This window comes from Erigeron canadensis, chromosome 6, assembly GCF_010389155.1.
Source record: "Erigeron canadensis isolate Cc75 chromosome 6, C_canadensis_v1, whole genome shotgun sequence".
NCBI classification, from domain to species: Eukaryota; Viridiplantae; Streptophyta; class Magnoliopsida; order Asterales; family Asteraceae; genus Erigeron; species Erigeron canadensis.
The window spans coordinates 29855785-29865094 of record NC_057766.1 but is presented as its reverse complement, the minus strand read 5'-3'; the positions used below and the strand labels follow the sequence as shown (position 1 = coordinate 29865094).

Genomic DNA, 9310 nt, shown 5'->3' with positions numbered 1-9310 from the left:
AGTTGCAAGTCGATCTTAGTATGTTAGTCTATTAATTAGTGTGTCTAAATCTAAAGTTTCAAGTCCGGTATGTTTTATTGTTGGTTAGCAAATCATGTAGCCAGCATGTTTTTATCATTTAGGAAGTTAGTATTTGACCAAGTCACAAGTATGGGATATGGAGTGGAGAAGTGGTCCTCCCATGTTCCATTACTTTAGGCAGTGTCAGTTTTTGTTGGTTTAGGCCGTGTCAGTTTTTATTGGTTTTTCCACGTAGTGTCTTTGTAAGGCTATATATATAGCTCATGGTTGTTTAATGAAAGTAGCAGTTTTTCCTTTTTACATTACATTTTAAAACTCTGCCATTTCATTTCTCTTTTCCTCATCATAAAACAAAACCGTAAATCTCAAACAAGAAGGACCACACCCTACATATCTCATACTGCGAGATCACTTTGAAGGATATAAATTGTTCCTACATTGTCCCAAAGACGACTGTGGCCCGTTTGCAATGGTGGATCCAGCATATCTAGAGGACGGGTGCCTGAATTTTTTCTTTTTTTTTTTACCTTAAACTGAGTTGGGATCTAATATTTTGGTTGGAGCTTAAAGTAAAAAAAATTACTAACAAAAACTTGGTTGAAGGTGGGGTGGTGAGTGGTGACCACTCAAGTTGTTCACTCCATCAGTCGCTGTTTGTTTGTATTATGAAGGCCTTGATCAATCCGGGTCATAGACTTTGCAAGATCCTTTTTTAGACTATAATATGGCCGGTTTGTGTCATTAACATGATCATATGTTGATTTCAGTTTTACACCAACAGGAATCTTTTTTTGACAATAATCTGTTATTTGTAACTAATGGAGCGCAATTCGCATCCTTTTAGTAATTAACTAAAACTATATATTTTATGTGTGAAAGTATTTCTGTTTTTCACCTAATATAACTACAACTATTTCAATTTTTACAAAATATTGGTAACTCCCAAAGTATATATGGTCACATGTTGAGCAAGACCCATATCAGAAATTGCTTGTAACTTGGCCTAAAAAATCAAAATACGACCAACCCATCTCCGGTCCAAGTGTTGATCATCCAATGCCACCTCACTCTTTATATAAAGGCCTAGCTTCATATATTCCCATACATACAGAATCAAACAATTAAAAAATGAGGCCTGATCCTTCTTCAGTCTGTCTAGTATTCTTTGCATGCTGTGTAGTATCTCTTGTTTCTTGTTTCTCCCATGCAATTGCAGCAGCAGCTTTTGGTGGTGCTGTCATCGGCGATTATAGAGTGCCCGTGAATGATGGACTTACCGTAAGGAAAGATGGGAGGTGGACGTTAATGTCGACAGAGTTTGGTAAAATATCGGCCGTTAAGATCAACGATGGCAAAGATGGAGGGTGTTACCACATTCGGTTTATCACCTTGGAACCTCAATCGCTTTTTCTTCCTGTTCAACTTTTTTCAGAAATGGTTTATATGTCAATGCAGGTATCATATATCTTCAAGTAGACTTGTTATTATTTTACGAGTAATAAACTCTGTAAAAATAACTCTATCATATCAACGTTAATATAGTAAAATCTATGAAGCATTTGTGTTCTTGTGTTAAATTATCAGGAAATGGAACCCTGAGTTGGATCGACGTTGGTAAAGATGACCATGAACTCCAGGAAATAACGTTGCAGAAGGGTGACATTTTCAGGCTACAACCCCAAACTGTTTTTTACATACAAAACACCTTAAAGTCCGAAGACCCCAAGAAGCTTCAGATTTATGCAGTCTTTTCAGATTCAGAAAGCGAATTACAAGTATTTGCTATTTATTACTCCAACACGCATACACATATGCATTATATGCACATACTCTCACTGTCCCAATTCTCATATATTTGCTCACACCAGACTAGAAACATTGTTACCATTTAGGATATATGTGTACATTTATTTAGTTTAATTACTTTAACAAGTAATAAATGTTAATCTACTTTTAATCTAAACTAAAAACTAAGTAAAATATATAATCGAGTATCATATACTAAAAACTATATGATTGACTCTATTTATTTATGAATGTGCCATTTATCCCAAATATGTTGTAGAGCAAACAATTTACCAAGGCATACGCCGGAGTTCAAGATCTCGTGCTGGGGTTTGACAACAAAGTCCTTCAAGCAACACTCAATGTAAACTCTCTTCTTTCTCTATACATATTTAGGTGTAATGTACTAAACAATGATTATTTATTTATAGATATAAGTGAAAAAACAATGTATACTAAGTGATTACGAGTTTGAACCATGTAAAAATTGAACAATAAAAAGGAGAACTTGTGGAACTATTTCAGGTGTCTGGAGAAGTGATGAAAGAACTAAGAGGAGGAGAAGGGCAAACATTGATTGTGCAAGGACAGGCGCCCGAAGCAAACAATTCCATGTCGGAAGTTGTTTCTCATCCCTTTACTAGAGCCTTCCTAGGAATCAATCACAACAACGGCCTTTTCGACTTCTTAAACAAAAAGAAGAAAGACAAAAAAAGGATAAGAAGAAAAAAGATAAAAAGAGGGAAGATAAGAGGTCAAACAATATTTTCGAGGCAGATCATGATATTGAAACTCCTAATGGTTGGAGTGTAACCCTGAACCATAAACAGTTAGATGCATTCCAAGACTCTGATTTTGGTGTTTTCATGGTGAATATAACTAAGGTATATGTTGTTTAAATCTTGTTTTATTATTATCGTATATTTTTTTGAGGTTTTGATGATATTTTATTGCTAAAAGGGATCAATGATGGCACCACATTGGAACCCAAAAAGTGTGGAAATAGCGATTGTATTGCAAGGAGAAGGAATGGTTCAAGTAGTTTGTCCAATGGTTCCAGATGAAACACTTTGCAAAAACTCGAGGTTTAAAGTTGAAGAAGGTGATGTGTTTGTAGTGCCACGGTATCATCAGATGGCTCAAATGTCCTTCAACAACGACTCTTTCGTTTTCATGGGGTTCAAGATGACACCAGAGGACAACCCTACTCTTGATCAATTCCTAACAGGAAAGACTTCGGTTCTCCAAACGCTGGATAAAACAATGTTGGCTAAGTCTTTCCACATTAGTAACACGACGCTAATGGATGAAGTTTTATCGGCTGAAAAAGAATCCATCCTCATAGAATGTGCATCGTGTGCGGAGGATGAAGAAAGGTTGATGGAAGAAGAAAGGGAGGGCGGATGGAGCGAGTGGCAAAAGATGGAAGCCGAAAGTGAGTTAGCTAGACGTCAAGAGGCAGAGTTGCTAAAGAGGCTGAAAGAACAAGAGGAAGCCGCGGCTAAGGTAAGAAGACCGGAGGTGGAAATTGGGACCTATGTTCGACAATGTAAGTGCACTTGTATGTGCAATGTTTGATTTGTAGTTTTAACTTCTATTTGTGTACTTGTACCTTGTTGCTGCTGGCTAAGCTAAGTGAACTCAGTTTTGTCATCAATTTAAATGACCAAATGGCAAGGCATTATAACTGTTGCAAGGTTTCCAAGTCAAACTAATAAACTGGATAATAAATCGAAAGATAATATATAATAAATCCTAAAGAGTACTCAAGTGATAGGGATGAAATCACAAAAGAGAGAATTTAAAGAAGAAGAAGAAGTTGTTTATCAAATCCAGTCTGCCTCTTATTCATTATAGTCTGATATCTATACAAATTGGGGAAAAAGCGACTCAGTTGTAACAAACTATAACTGCCAGTAACAACAATACACTTTACTACCCTATACTTAAACTTGACACTTACTAACAAACTAGATGTAACACGTATTGAAAAGCACCCATTTATACTTTTTTTTTACACATATAAAAAAACAGATAAAGATTTAAAACTTCACAGTTATATATTTTTTAATTTATTTTTGCTGATTCCAAAGATGAGGGTTTTTGTTAGAAACTTTCAAAAAAGACCACCAAAAATAGTTCCGTCTAAGACCACTAAAAAGGTTAAGTTAGCGCTACATACACACAGACTTATACATATACAATTCAAATCCATCTCTCTTTAAACACACATTTTTTTTCCATACACTCGTACATATATATACATACTAGTTTTCTTTTTTGAACGACATATACATACTATTTTATGATTTTGTTTCTACATGTAAATTAACATAGCTTTTTATCACTTATTTATTTATTCCAGAAAAGCATGCATAAAGTGGTGTTATTTAAGGCCACAAAAATTATTAAGCTGGCACTAGTGGCACTCGTTCCTATGTTTTTCCAAATTAACAAGCATGGTATCTGCGCAATGCGGCAGCGGTAGTGGGGAAGACGATCTAGTGGTGTCGGTGATGTATCGGTGGTGGTGGAAGTGTGAAGTGGTGTATGTTGATGTAATTGTGATAGTGAAAATTTTTAGAAAATAAGGGCTGAAAGTGTTAATTATTAAAATAAAGGTTAGAGTATAAATTAATTAATTAAGCGTAATTTGGTATTTTATAAAAACTCTTTCCATAGTGTATTTATTAAGGGTAATTTAGTAATTCTGTATGTAACTATTGTGTAACTATTTCAAAAAATGGAGGTTGTGATAATTTTTATAAAAGAGTATAGATAGATAAGATGAGGGATCGACAAATCCAAAAAGCATGCCAAATAAAAACTAACCTTCCAAATGAGACACGAGTTCCAAAAGAAGTTAATTGAATTAAGTAGACACTGATTGAGCCATCGATAAGAGTTGGCTAGCCAATGGTCGTGCGGCCACGCGATGTGATGATGGTGGTAGTGACGACGATATTCAAGGTAGTGGCGGTAAAGGTATTATTATCAATGTAAAAGTGATTAATGTAAAAGGGTAATGTAGTTATGTTAAGAGTTGAGAGATGTATGTTGTATACTTGTATATAAATCATCTAAGTTAGATGATGTTGTTCTCACAAACCATAAAAGTCATGGAGGGCTTTTTGACATGTGTGAAAAATGATTATCATCGTGTTAACACCATTTAATACTTTCCCATAGTAAATTATTAAGTGAAAATGTTTAAATTATTGAACAAAATAAAGAAACATTTTTGGGTCATCAACAACTTAGTTGAAACAAAAAAAAGGAAATAAATGCTCTAAATATAGTATAGAAGCATGGATAACCTTTGACATAATGTAGAAAATACTAAGGAAACTATGTTCAATGAATCATAAAAGATTTGATTAGTGACTAGACGGACATTCGCTCGATTCAACAGTAATCGCAACGATGGTAGCTTCGGTCTAGTGGTGGCAACAACGGGTAGTGGTAGTGGTGACGACGACGAGTAGTGTCGGTTATTGGTATAAATGTTATTAATGTAAACGAGGATAATATAATTATTTAAGGAGTTATGAGGATGGATGTTGTAAAATAGTTTCATTAAGAACATTATATATAGGAAAATGATTAATCAACCTAATTGACGTGTCTAAAGATATGCCTAAAACCTTAAGAATTTGACATGTGGATTCCACTAATTCTCTTTCCTAATCTTGCCCCCTAATTTTTTCACATGTCACCATCTTACAATTAAGCACATTTTTAGGTACACCAATTAGGTTGATTTATCATTATTATATATATCACTGTATTAAATGAAGATGTTTAAAATAGTGAATAAAGATGAAAAACGGTTTAGGTATATCAATATCTTCATGATCGAATGGTCACTTTTAGTTACCTCTATACTCGTTTTACAAGAGTTAATTTATTAACCCTTATATGTGTAACGCATATATTAAATTTCATAAACAGTTTTACTGATAATCAAATAGCAACATAATAGTTATTTGCATAATTTGTATGCTAACTTTGTATATTATCCACTGTTGTAAAATTCACCGAGTAGAGCCGAATACTCTCCGAGTACTCGCTACAAGGTAAGGTGTCGAGTAGACCCGAGTCGACCGATTATTCCAAGTACTCTCTGACTTGGCCACTTTGACCCCCGAGTACTCACCGCATAGACCCGAGACTCCCAACTTACTTGTCGATCAACCTGGGAATGATTAGTGACTTCCGCAACCTTGATATTGTCATAAAATATAATAATCATTTGAACTATATGAATAAAACAAATAAAAGTATGAGAACTATATACAATTATGTTGTAAAGATCAAAAAACCAATCTGTATCTTTACTCTTATATAAGAGTTATTTATCTTTTATTTTTTAAAATAGTTACATAAAAGTTAGTTTGAACATGATTCAATTACCTTTTTTTGAAAAGAGTTATAAGAATTTACCCAATCTGTTTTTAATAAAGTAATTTGCACTCTCAACTCTTACTAATTTACATCATAAACTCTTAACTTTTAAAATATCTTGACTATCACCATTATATAAAAAAATTAAAAAATTTAACAACGAGTTACTAGTTAGCATTCGAAACAACACAGTGACATCCATTTGGGCAGTATGCGGTGTTCGAATCACGCATGCCTGAGATGAAACCCAGGAGTCCCGAAAACCCCCCTAATAATCCACTCCTAGCTACGAATGTAGGAAGTGGGATTCGAATCCTGATGGATTTTTCCAAGATCAAATACCTTACCAATGGGCCACCAGCCTATTGATACCACCATTATATCAATTACATTTACTTCAACTTACACCACTTCACCATTACTTCAATTGTCATTGCCACCACCTCGCACAAATAACATATAATTTTAAGTACACAAACTCATAGCAAGACCATAACTAATTTATAGACAAACAAAAATAAAAGCTAAAGACAACAAGTCTGATGGATCTTTTCGCATTATTGACTAAGGATCCATGTTCACAAATATTAATAATAATTAAAAATAATAATTAATGTATTGATGTCTCTACAAACTAAGACAATAAGACAATTCATAATTTTTAAAACAATGAAATTTTCTTAGACTAATTCAAACGATCGCTATATCTATTTGACTTGTCAAACCGATGGTGAGTTAGTTAAGCCTTACCAATCTACATAAAAACATCATGCATTAAGTCACATCAAAATCAAAATATGAGTTTCAATAACCTTAGTATAATTTATAAGTGCTTTATCTTATGGGAAATGATAATGGTACCATTTCTTTTAATTAATTTACCAATATCATGTATTAAAAGCTTGTACAGTATGCTTTAAAAACTATACAATATGGTAAATTAATCAAAATAGATGGTACGGATATCACTTCCCTTATCTTATACATTAAAAGAAATTGTAATATATAATATTTTTTTCTTATCTTCTAATACTAATACGATGCATGTGAATATGTGATTAAGTTGCTAGAAACCATTTCTAACCATCTGTATGTATCGTTTTTTAACATAGTTGTAACCATAGCTATATGTCTTATTAAATTTTGACGACCATAAACAAAAAGGTTATGTTACTATTTCAGTACACGAGCATGGTACCCGTGTAATGCGACAGTAGTGATGGGGAAGACGGTCTAGCGGTGTCGGTGATGGTACTATTTGTGGTGGTGGCAGTGTCAAGTGGTGTAGGTTGATGTAATTGTGATAGTGAAAATTTTTAAAAGATAAGGACTTAAAGTGTTAATTATTAAAATAAAGGTTTAGAGTGTAAATTATTTAATTAAGGGCTAAACTTAAAAAGTCATGGGGAATTCTGGTAATTCAAAGATAGAATTACCTATAGAATTACCTAAAATAGAAATAAGGTTTTTTTTTTATAAGAGAATATAGATATAGATATATATGATAAATGATAAATATCCATTCACTTTTTTTCCCTCTTTTTTAAGTTTGCTATTTTCAAATGGACCGATACCGTCATAATTTAAAGGTGAAGTCCACTCATAAGTGAACTCGGTTGTTTCAACCGACTCTACTCTTTTTAACCTGAAAAGACATCTAAAGATAAAAGTCATAAAATTCGTTAGGTTATCCTAACAATTGAAATTAATAAAGGCCGAATATTCATATGGCAAGATTTGAACTTCATTTGAATAAAAATAAAAGTGTTTCAAACAGGATGAGCTGGTATCATTGTCTAGATATACATTAATTAATTAATGGGAATCGCTAACTAGTGCCTCAGGAGTATCGGTTATTGTTAACTAATGTCATTGGGGTGTTAGCTCGGTGATCAGTGGGATTTCCACAATGTAGTTTCCTCCCGGGGGTCTCAGGTTCGAATCCTGACACATGCAAATGGGTGCCTTAGTAATGCTATACTCATCTAACAAATGAGGGGCAAACCCTTTAGGGCATTGTCGGGAATCGAACCGGCGTGGATGCATCCCCATGGGAGGTGTTAGCTATTTATCCGTTGCTGCCTTTTTAAAAAAAATCTATAAACGTAGTTAAGCTTAATGAAAATGCATTTAACGGTCATTAAATCAAGTTAATTCTTTCTATTTTAAACTGAATCATAACTACATATTTTTTATGTTAAAAAACTCAAACTTTATTGAATGTACACTAACACACACCCTGGGACACTAGTTAGCAATTTTCTTAATCTATATCATCTAATAACAAAAGGAAAGAGAGAAAGAAACTGCTCAGTGCCGCCTTTCGCGGGTTTTGAGCCCCAATACCTCGACATTGTATGAGGGAGGTTAAGATATAGACAGACCTTACCCCTACCTAAGTAGAGAGGTTGCTTCCAGTTTCTACCTAAATGGTAGAAAAGGCCCTCAAACCAGTTTCTAATAACAAAAACAACCTTTATATTTAGAAGTGTTGAAAATTGGTTTAATATTTTCACTTAATATCTCTTAAAATATACTCACTTGCACTACCTCTTTAACATTAATGATTAAATTACACTATTAATTATTTATTTAAAAAAATGTTTATTAACTTTTTACATATATTACTTTTACATTAAATATCTACATCACTCGACGTCGTCACCACCACCAACAATCGCCTCAAACATCACACCATTGCCGTTACAACCACTCACCATTGCGCAGCTAACACGCTAGTTAATACTTATATTTAAACATCATTTAAGACTAATTACGACAAAAATTAAGATGTTGGGCTACTCAAGATTTCACACAATAATAAAAGATCACGTGTCCAAAAATGACTGGTCCCAAACTAAAAAAGGGCAAGACCAAAAGTACTTTGACTTTATGAACCCAAAACTCCATTATTCTAATCTAACCATAGTTAACTTAGCCATAGACCATAGTTACACCACCAAAATGTTTTGGTTTATCCCCCACCCTTTTTCAAATCTTTTCATTTTATAAAATTTTTTTTTTTCTCACGAAGACTTTTTATTTTTTCCAATTTCTCTTTCTAAATATCTAAATTTCCACTTTCCATCAATTTCCTTTT

The 9310-nt window shown here is 33.5% G+C and overlaps 1 pseudogene; it reads left to right on the top strand.

The window, feature by feature from the left end:
* The first annotated feature begins 1149 nt into the window (after nt 1-1149).
* Nucleotides 1150-3463, top strand: LOC122604664 (annotated as a pseudogene).
* The last annotated feature ends 5847 nt before the right edge of the window (nt 3464-9310 follow it).